General features: G+C 42.8%; 1 long non-coding RNA gene across 1 annotated transcript; it reads left to right on the plus strand.

Moving 5' to 3' along the window:
• Positions 1-666: 666 nt before the first annotated feature.
• Positions 667-10852, plus strand: LOC144690347 (uncharacterized). Its single transcript, XR_013578868.1, has 3 exons — positions 667-721; positions 2550-2815; positions 9877-10852. It is a non-coding gene; the product is annotated as an uncharacterized LOC144690347 (long non-coding RNA).
• The last annotated feature ends 289 nt before the right edge of the window (positions 10853-11141 follow it).

Below are 11141 nucleotides of genomic sequence, written 5' to 3' on the forward strand. Positions count from 1 at the left end.
CCCGCCCCCACCATGACGGGGCCTTAAAATTCTGCCCCATGTCTAGATCTTAATATGTCTCTGCTCAACATCACACTGACCTCGGGGTCTGGGTCATGTGCCTCCTTACATCACTGTGTGGGCAGTTCTGTACTCAGTCCCAAATTAACACTGTATATACCAGACCCTTATCCCACACCTCCTCCTAAGTCTTTATCCCATGGATACAGAATAGTTACATTAACTTACTTCAAGTCTTACCTTGTTAAAAGACTTATGCATTTACCTTATTATTACAGCCTGAATGCTATTCCAACGTTATTGCTATTACAGTATTAGCATTAACAACATTCTCACTACCCCATCTTCCCCTTTCAAATCCTTGAAGTTAGAGGTTCAGGTTGTCTGGAGGCTTTATAACCCTTCCACATCTCGTTTGCCGTTCTGTCAGAAGAGTGGCAGGATCTGTTGGTTCTGATTCTTGTTTTTGGCTTAGAGGTTGGACTGGTTGACCCACACCTGGTCGGTTTGGCTGTTGCGTTGATCCATGGTTGCTATTACGCTTGATCATTTCTTGCAGGGTGGACGAATGTGGTATTCATCTCCTTGGTGCTGCTTTTTCTTCTTTCTCCTTGTAGGCCACCTCGAAGCCCTCTGAGGCTAAGGAAATACGTTCCTGTGGCGAGATGAAGGTTTAGTGATACACTCTCCTCTGCATTTTGTTGTCGATGGTGAGAGGCAGGTACCTGGTTCAGGCATCCCTTATGGTTGTGGCATGCTGGCTGGAAGTCGCAGTGTGTGTTCAGTGGTTGCTGTGTTGACCAGCTGTACCATTGTCATAGTTGGAGGTAGAGGCTTCTCAGACTGCTGATTATTCTCTGGTACTGCTTCCACTAGAGGCGTAATGGTAATCTCGTGAGCGGTATGATAGTCTGGCCACTGGGGACTTTCCGGGACCTAGAATGATAATGGACATACCTGCTCCGCAAAGAGATAAAAGAGATCAAAGGTGAAACATTGGTCTGAATACTCTTTAGTGCAGGGGTGGAGAATATTTTTCTTACCACGGGCCATTCACACATAGACATAATCAGTCACGGGCCACACACACTAGAAATCAATTTAGTTTTTTTTTAGAGAGAATACAGAAAGGTTCAACTTACCCGCTTTTTTAACGCAATGGCTGAATTTGAATATTATGTTGCTAAGCATTATTATAGTAATTTAGCTAATGCTTTTAACCAAAGCAAATTTGTAACAATGATGATGAATGCTATTTTGAAGGTGCTACTGCCATTGGTCTATATTTTTAGAAACCTTGCTGCAGGCCAGAGGAAATTGAGAATTGAGCAATGGGCTGGATCCAGCCCACTGGCCATAGGTTCCCCGCTCCTGCTTTAGTGTTTGAGTACTCAGGACCATGCTGTTCTGGCTGGCTAGCAATAGTGGTAACCTTGACATCCTCTGCTGTCTGGAGGAGATCCAGGGCAACGCACGCATCTCTGCTCAGAAGAGAGAAAGGCTGGTTATGGATGATGTACATCAGCTCAAAGATTTATTTACTGCCATACCTCAATAGTTCCAGGATCATGCAGAATGACCATGAGTCAGACTACCCTGCCCTGTAAAGTGCAGTGTCCATTGTTCAAAGCCAGGGGTCTTTGAGGCATGGTTCCTTGTCTGACAGGGCTGTCACATTGACACCTGAATTTAATTTAAAATTTGTTGTTTGACCATTTAACAGGATGGCAGCATTCCAAAACGAAGGACAACAATCTTTGACCTCACCCAGAAACATGGCTGTGTGTCTTCTGGGTTTTCTGTCTTGACCTTGTAGGTTAACCTTGGGCTACCTGTGTGGTGCTGGGGTTTTGACTTGCTCAATTTACCAAAACGTCCCTGTTTTTTGCAGTGGAATCATTGGGCTGTACTCGCAGGGCACCAACTTCTCCTGTGAGGGTGCTCTGTTCCGTGGCGCTGGCAAAGTTGCTCTACTGAGTGGTTCAAAAATTGTACTCCCTGACTTAGATTATCCCTGCATCTTTGTGACCTGATAAGTTGGACTGTGGGTTGCCTTCTGCCCCAAGTTGTATTCTCAACCCTTAGGATTGTCCTGTGTTGCTCTTGTAGCTCAGACTGTCTAACCAGTTGGATTGCCTTGTCTAGTGTAAGATTATCTTTAGCTTGTAGGAGGTTAGAGATTGAATCATCTGCAACACCCACCATACATTTTCTCGGACAAGATCAGACTTTATAAATCTGCATATTTACATCTCTCTGCCATCCTGTAGAGATCATTTATGAAGGAATCAATAGGTCCCCTAGGCAGTTGGACTCTCTTATCGAATTCAACTCTTTCCAATATTTAGTTGGATCTCAAGTTGAAATAAATGTCAAAGGATTTTAAACCTCCTCAAATTTGGCGGATGACTCATTAATATCCTGTCATGCAATAATGCCATCTGCAATCGGCCCTATTGAGTAAAGAAGTGTGTTTACTTGTTCCTCTTCTGATTTTTAAAATTTAAACCTGAAGCAATGCTGTATCTTAAAAATCTTTTCCTCTAAAGCCTTCAATTTGAGGACTGGACTGGGTCTGGGTGAATCCCAGTGGAGTGGAAGTGTGGAACTATGATTCATGTTGAAGATTTTTAAAGTGTTGGTACAGACTTCCAAGATGGCATCGTCATTCAGTGCAGAACAATGGATTTCCCATGCTTGCCGGATTTGGTGGGCTTCACAAAATGGTGGCGACGCATTTTTAGAAGAAGAATTTTTAACAATGGCTGCGTGGGTCAGCTGCCTGCCGACTTGATTTATTCAGCGATGTAGCATTGTGAGTAACAAGATGTTTAAATTAACCGCAGTTAACCTGCTGTTTATGGATTCGGACAGTTGCAAGGTTCCTGAGAGTTGAGTAAGTTAATTTTTTTTCTTTTCAACTCGGAAACCACATGTTGAGGCTCGGGCTCAGGGATCGGGATGAACAATGGGTTTTGTTCAAACAGTGCTTCTGACTGAATTAGTAAAAAGGGGGCTTCTCAGGACTGGCTGCAGCCTGGAAGTTAAAAAGATTAACTCACCCTTTCTGTGTGCTGAAACTGGACTTCCAAAGGTGACTCTATGGAGTCTTCTGCTGCAGTAAAATTTCTGCCTTTAGCTTCCAGGCTCTTCTGGCTGGAGATTTTTCTGGTGAATTTTCTCTGCAACTGTAGCATCACTTGGGAGTTTCTTTCAGTTCAGAATCCATTGAAGATTTTCTTTTTCTTAGTTTTTCAGCATTCTTATAAGGTTGAATTTTTTTTTTGATTCCCCAGCTGCCACCATGTTGTATTGCTGTTGGTTACAGGACATGTCTGTTAAAGAAGTCTTCATAGTCTTCTGTATGTTAACAGCAAGTCTTTATTAACTACTTGTAACTATTTACATATATACCCCTATAAAGGATATAGGCAAGGAGCTATCTCCATGCCTAGATCTTGACACTCTCTGATTAACACCACTGACCCCTGGGTCTGGGTCATGTACTTCTTAGATCATTGTGTGGGTGATACTGTACTCAGTCCCACGTTAATCCTGTATATACCAGAACCTTAAACTATACACTGTAGACTGCCTGATGATGTCAATGTCTTCTGGTGTGGCTTGGAAGAATCCAATAGCATGTAAGGTTCATTTTGTAATAATCCTCACTTCTACAGAAAGAGCCATCCCTATTCCAGAAGCTGGCTGTAAGTCATTCCATCGTTAATGACCCAACTCTGTAGCAGACCTTCTATAAAGCAGCAACAGTGAAAACAGAATTCCTCTAAAGATTAACACAAAAGCAAAACTATTGCGGATGCTGGAGGTCTGTGATAAGGTGGACACCGGGCAAAGTTACCTCAAAGAATCAATAATTTCCTCTCTCTTCATCCCTTCTTTCAATCTCATCCTTGTCATGTTTTCACGATCTCCTTTGGCCTCAAGCAATCAGCCCTTTTGTTATTTAATCTCTCCTGCCTTCCACCCTTCCTTTTTGTTCTCTTCCTCCCTCTCCCCTTTCCCTGCCCCTGTACTTGTTTAAAACCTGTTACATCGTGAACTTCTTCCAATTCTGGTGAAAGGTCATTGACCTGAAACACTAACACTGTTTTTCTCTCTCTGCTGATGCTGCCAGGCCTTTTGAATACTACCAGCATTTTCTGTTTTTAATCTCCTCTAAAGATGTCCAAGTATGTGTGTAGCTATCAATAAACACAGGTTTCAGGCTGGTGACAGTTGAGGACAAAGCACCTTAATTGTCATCGCATGTGCATTTGTTTACTATGAACAAATTCCTGCTGCCATCCAAGTTATGCAATAATATGGGAACCCCCCAAAAGGAATTCCTGTTTTCTAGTATGTGATTTAAATGGCAGTAGCAACCAAGAATAATTAAAGGATTGTGTTTCACGTGGTGGGTAAAAATGGCTTCTGCACAAAGCCTTTGTTTCACCCAAGATTATTTCAGTAGTTGCATGACTATGGCAAGCCACAGTATACAAGAGACAGAGTTCACAAAGACATTTCTCCAAACAGCTCCTATTTCATAAAAAAACAAAACACATTGCATACACTATCATTTTCAGTTGCAAGTTATCCACATACACAGTCTATAAAGAAAGCCGTCACAGTGAACAGAAAACTGTTCATTCTAGTGTGTCTCACTTTCATCTGTCTCAACACATGCATTATGCACATAATTTTAAAGTGTTCAAGTCTTCTAATGGTACATGTGTGGGTTGTTGTTGCCTGGTCATCTGGTATCTGCTGGTTCCTGGGGTGACTTTGCCTCTCTCAGGAACATTGTTACTGTTAGGGGGGAATATAGGGGTACAGTAAGAACTCATTGAAAGGGAATGAATTACTTAAAATCTCCAAGCACATTGGCAGTTAAAGGTTACCAGATGAACCTTGCACAGCCTTAGGGCCTGCAAACAACAGAAAGGCCTTGGGAGCCAGAGTGCAGTCAGAGCATTGGCAATAACAACTAAGATTAAGTGTGCTCTTCAACAGATAGGGGAAGGACAGATGTTCCTAGTTTAGATAGAGGGAAGGTCTCTGCCTGGGTGATAAATAGGGACATATGATGCATGTACCTGTTAGCAGAGATGTCTGTTTAATGTAAACCTATATGTTGACGAGATCGGAATCTGGAAACTGTTCTTGTACATGACCAATAATGTATAAATATGTTGAACACTTGTAATTTAGTAGAGTGCTATCTCAAGCTGCATTGAGATGGTTCTCCCCTTGCAATTGCTCGAATAAACAATCATGACCTGTACCTGAGACTCCTGTGGTCCGTTTGTCAAAGTGACCACAACAGTTACCATGGCGAGAGTTGCTGCAGATCCATTGCATTTATTGGGAAGCAGTTGACCTCTGGGACTGAATGTTGTTCCATTCCCTGTTCCGTTGGCAAAATCAACTCTTCCTCATCAGCTTAAAAGCAAAATATTGCAGATGCTGGAAATCTGAAATAAAAACAGAAAATGCTGGAAAAACTCAGCCATTCTGGAGGCATCTGTGGAGAGAGAAAGAGTTAATGTTTTGAGTCCGTGTGACTCTGTCTATATAAGCTATGAAGAAGAGTCATACAGACTTGAACCATTAATTCTGTTTCTTTCTCTGTTTCCCTGCTGTGAAGGAGCAGCTTCTCCGGTTGCATGTATGTATCTGCGGTTGCGACAAGATATCTAGTCATTCACTTTCACTATGTTCGATCAAGGTGATAACCGTTTTACACAGGTTCCAAGTTGTCAAGTGGGCTGACTTTTGTTGAGTGTGTTGCATGTGAGTGCTGCACTCTGAGCAGCTCTTCAACTCTTAAGTCTGGCAATGATTTGGCCACTTTATCAAAGTGAAATTTGGCTATCTGTCATTTCACTTTGATTTTGTCACTCACTCCTGTTACTACTTCTAGCTTCAACAGTTTTTTAGCTATTGGAAGAGTAGTTTGTTGTGGCATGACATTAGTCACAGAACTGGACTACTTTCCAGGCTTTCAGTAGGTGTGTTTCTCCCATCTAAGATCACCCAGTACACATCTGTGCTGGATCTACTTGATTTTTTGATGATCCCTTTGGCAAATTTCACTGCTGCCTTTGTTGTAATATACCTTTAAAAGATAGCAGCATGCCATCACTAGAAGGGAAATGTGTCATGCAACCCAGCCTCAGTTTCACATTGGCCTGTGAACAGAACACAGCACATACAACCCTGCTGCTGATGTCTTCAAGTATTCTATCCATGTATATATGTTCGCATGTGCCTAGTTTAAATAAATGAATCCATGATGTGTTTACATAATCCCTTATGAGTGATTTGTGCTTTTATATCATTATAAAAATACGACTGCCTCAGCCTTTCCATTTGACCGAAGTAAGTGTGGAGATGATGTATAGTGCTGAATTTCCCAATTATTCATGAAGTATCTGAATTCTTCACTTGTGAACTGAGAGCCATTGTTGCTCATCACAGTGTCAGGAATGCCATGATGACTGAAATGTGCTTTCAGGCATTTTACAACCTCACTGGCAGTTGTTGACATCGCTTGTCACCTAGTAGTCTGAATAGTAGTCGACCATGACAAGATAGTCAGTTTCAAAGAGAGTGACGAGGTCTACTCCAAGCTTCATCCATGGTCTGTCTGGGATGTCATGAGTCATGAGCTTTAGCTTGCTCAGCTTGATGTTCATGACAAGCACTGCACTAGCTGATATTGTCCTTAATCTCATTGATCATATTTGGCCAATAGAGCACTTCTCTTGCCTTCCTCAGACCAGAACAAATTCCTTTGATGGCTTGCATGGATGTACTTTAGCATATCTTTTTTTCATCTCCTTATGGACAATGACTCTAGTCCCTTTGTCCATGATGCCATCTTGGGGATCACTTCATCTCTGGATGGCCAATACTCTCTTGTAGCAACAGGAAGATCCTTGATGGTTTCAGGCCATCCTTTCATCACTACTTCCTGTAGCACTTGGAGAGTTGCATCTCATTGCATAGTTTGCTTGATTTGAGCAAGAAGCTGGTTTTTAGATTCAATCTGTATTTCCATCCTCAAGGTGGCTAGTGGGAGTTGCAAACATTCCTGGCTCGACCTGCCTGGCTCAGGATAAAATGCCAGGAAAGACAGGATTTTCATTGTGGGAGAGTGGATATGAGCTGAAGTCAGGCCAGCCAACCCAGGAAAGAGTTCGGAGGCAGTCATAGGGGCTGCCGGGTGTCGAGTCAGGCTGTTTAAAAGACCCAGCTCAGTGATGTGGGACTTCATCCCAGTAATAATGAAAAAGTAAGGCCCTCTAGCTCTCAGCCCTTAAACTGCCTCACCCCACCCCACCCACCCCCCACTGCCATATACTCCTGATGCCCATCCATGCTGCTTCAAGCCCCCATATTAAGTTATGCCACCCATCCATCCCCATGGCCCCTCATGCCCCCCATACTAAAGTATCCCCCCACCCATCCTCCATTGCCCCTCATGCCCCCATGTCAAGGTATGCCACTTACATGCCTATTCACCCACTATACACTGTATAGAACCAATCAACCCATAATGACAAAAGGATGTATAAAATAGCTTTAAAAAAGTCATTCATTGATAACTTTCCACTTTCTTAAAAAATAACTCCTTTTTACTACAGGCCAACAGAAGTGTCAATCATCCAGGACTTTAAAAGTATCAATAGCTGAAACTGCAAGCACTTGAAATCTCTTTATTTTGTGTACATAAACATTGTGAAAATGACAAAAGAGAGCAGAGAGCCAGAGCTGTTAATCAAGCAATGGTTTCCCTGGGGCTTAGGTGTTTTAGTACTCTAATTGATCTCTTTGCTCTCAACCAAGAATGCATAATGAGGGTTGGCTGGGAGCCCAGAAACCCGTTAGAGTACTGAAACACCTGAACCCCAGGAAAAACATTGCTTGTTTGACAGTCCTGGTTCTCTGATCTCTTCTGTCAATTTCACAATGTTTATTCACACAAGATAAAGAGGTTTCAAGTGCTTGCAGTTTCAGCTATTGATACTTTAAAGATTCTGGATGATTGGCTTTCTTCACTTTTATTGGCCTGTAGTAAAAAGGTTTTTTTAAAAGTGGAAAGTTATCAGTGAAAGACTGCATTTTTAAAAGCTATTTTATACATCCTGTTGTCACTGTGGGGTTCATTGGTTCGATGCAGTGTATCATGGATGAATAGGCATGGAAGTGCCATAGTTTGGCATGAGAGGCCATAGGGGGTGGGTGGGGGCATGCATTGGCATAGTGGGCATGGGGAATACCTTTTGAACTTACCTTTCAAAAGGTTTCCTCTTGCAGACTATGATTCATGACATCGCTGAAGTGCTGTGAACCATGAGTCTTTGAAAGGCTGGGCCAATTCCATGAAAATTGCAGAGACTAGGACATGCCTATCCCTACACTGGAGCCGGCCAGTTCGAGAGTGCAGGGTGTGAGCTCATGACCTGAACCAGTCTGCACTCTTAAAAGGCAGTCTTGAAAATCAGAAACCCCGGAAATGGGGTCAGAAGTCCTGGGATCAGGGCCCCGTGGCCATTTTCACCCCTCCATAGAGTCTCCCCAACTCCATGGAAATCCAGCCCAATGTCTCTTCTGGGTTTATGACTTTCAGTGTATGTCGTGCTGTTGCTTCTCATTGAATCTGGAAGATTTCACACTCTGTACTGGTGTCATCAACTTCCTTCAAAGGGAATGCAACAGCATGTCAAAGATGTACATCTACTTCCCGTGCTTGTACTTCGCTTCCAAGTGATACCTCTGCAAACAAAATAACATTCTTTGCAAATGTATTGGAGCAGATAGATGCAGTTTGGGAAAGATGCTTTGAGTGGCTTGTGGTCAGACTCAACGGTCACTTTGTCTCTCCCAAACAGGTACTGATTAAAATGCTCACAAACAAAGAAAGGCACTCTTCCTCAATATGAGCATAGGGTTATTCTGTTTGCATTAACACCCTGGATGCAAACACAATTGCGTCTCCTTGCTGCATGAGGGTTGCTCCAAATTGTGTTTTGCTTGCATCACACCACAGGGTGACTTCATCATTGACATCATAGTACCTCAGCATTGGCATACTGTTTGATGTGAGTGAAAAGTTAATTCTTGCTCTGTGCCGCAACCCCACTGAACATCCTTTGCAGTGAGTTTGTGTAGAGATTCACACTCTGATGACAAATTGGGCAAGAACTTTGTTAAGTATTTCGCAACAAATTTTTGCACCACCTTTACATCTGTTGGTTGCTGAATCTCTGTTACAGCTCGCACCTTATCAGGATCAGGGTGAAGTCCATTCACTGTCAGTGCATGACCTGTGTACTTGACTTCAATCTTTTCAGTTGAAGTATTTTCTTGTTCAGTTCAGGCTCAACTGGCAACTCTCTCTAACAGTCTAACTACATTCTGATCAAGGTCTACAATGGCTTCTTCCATTGTATCCCCACACCCATAGTCTCCTGGAAGATCAGTGACTATCTCAAGCTGTATGTATTGATACTCTTCTGGAGCAGTAGAATTGCCAAACGGCATGTGCACCCATCTGTACCTCCCAACTGGCATCCGGAACATAGTCAGAAAACTGCTGCTTTCATCCAACTTCACTTGCCAGTATCCATCCAGCTGTCATCCAGGGTGATAGTGACCTTTGCCTTGGCAAGTTGCGGCAAGATTTCTTTAATGGTTGGCATGGGGCAGTGAGATCGCTTTAAAGCTTTATTGAGCTTCTTTAGATCTATACAAACTCTCAGCTTTCCAGGTTTTTTTCACTGCCACCAGGCTGCTAATTCAGTCTGTAGGAGTTGTCATTTCCTTGATTGCTCCCATCTTTTCTAACTCATCTTTCTTGTCTTTCAGGCTGGATTTGAACACAGCAGGAACTCTCCTCAGAAGTTGTTGAGTTGGTCACACACTTTCATCGACTTCAAGATGATATTCACCAGGAAGACATCAAAGACCTGTGAAAACATCTTTGTAATTTGTCAGGATCTGTTCAGAAATCAATGCCTCGGTGTCATGTGAATCACTGCAAATCTCTTTTGGTACATTGAGGGTTAGTAGTCCAAGCCTTTGACTTGTTTCAGCTGAAATGAGAGGATTTTGCTGAGTGTCTACTATATGGAACTCCAGATATTCTTTCTTCCCATTACATTGGACTCTCAGCTTAGTTTGTCCTCTTGGGATGAGTATCGTTACCTCATATAGCCTCTTCTTTACCTTCAATGGCTTTATTTTTGGGTCATTACCTTGAGCAACTTCACAAAGGTCTGTGAAGTTCATACTCTTGCATGTGGCACCTGACACTTCACATTAACTTGATGCTCTCCTTCTGCAGTCATCATTCCATTGGTCAAAACCATTTTTTGTCTTGAGACTTGATGGTGCCAACCTGTTCTAGGGTGTAGAGTGATTTGTCAGAATCATTGTCTGACATCTCTCCAGCAACTATCTTCAGGCTTGCTTTTCTTCTTTCCAGCAAAACATTTGTGTGCAAAGTGATTCAGCTTCTTACAGTTAGAACACTGCTTTTGTCGCAATGGACATGTTTTTTTTTCTTCTGTGTGGTGCTCTCCACAATATTTACATCAAGTACTCTGGCCTTAATTTTTACACTGGCCCTCCTGTAAATAGTTCTTCCTTTTCTCCATTGTATTGTGTTTGGAAGGCCTGAACAGCCTCTCCGAATAGTGCAAACCCTCATCAGTTCTCCCATCAATACTCTTCCGCTGTTGATTAATCACTTCAGAACTTCTGCACATGTCAATAGCTTTCTTAAGAGTAAGTTTCTCTTCTTTCAGCAAGTGTGCTCTCAAGGTGGGATCCCTTGTTCCTATGGCAGCATCGACGGAGAAGAAAAGAGTTGACGTTTCGAGTCCTCATGACCCTTCAACAGAACTGAGTAAAAATAGGAGAGGGATGAAATATAAGCTGGTTTAAGGTGGCAGGGGGGGAGGTCGCGGTGGTGGGGGGAGAGAAGTTGGGGGGGTGCTGGGGGGTGGTTGTAGGGACAAGCAAACTTGCTTGTCCCTACAACCACCCCCCCCACTAACTTCTCTCCCCCCATCCCCCCCACCCCACCTTAAACCAGCTTATATTTCATCCCTCTCCTAGTTTTACTCAGT

Source organism: Cetorhinus maximus, chromosome 2 (assembly GCF_964194155.1).
Source record: "Cetorhinus maximus chromosome 2, sCetMax3.hap1.1, whole genome shotgun sequence".
Lineage (NCBI taxonomy): Eukaryota > Metazoa > Chordata > Chondrichthyes > Lamniformes > Cetorhinidae > Cetorhinus > Cetorhinus maximus.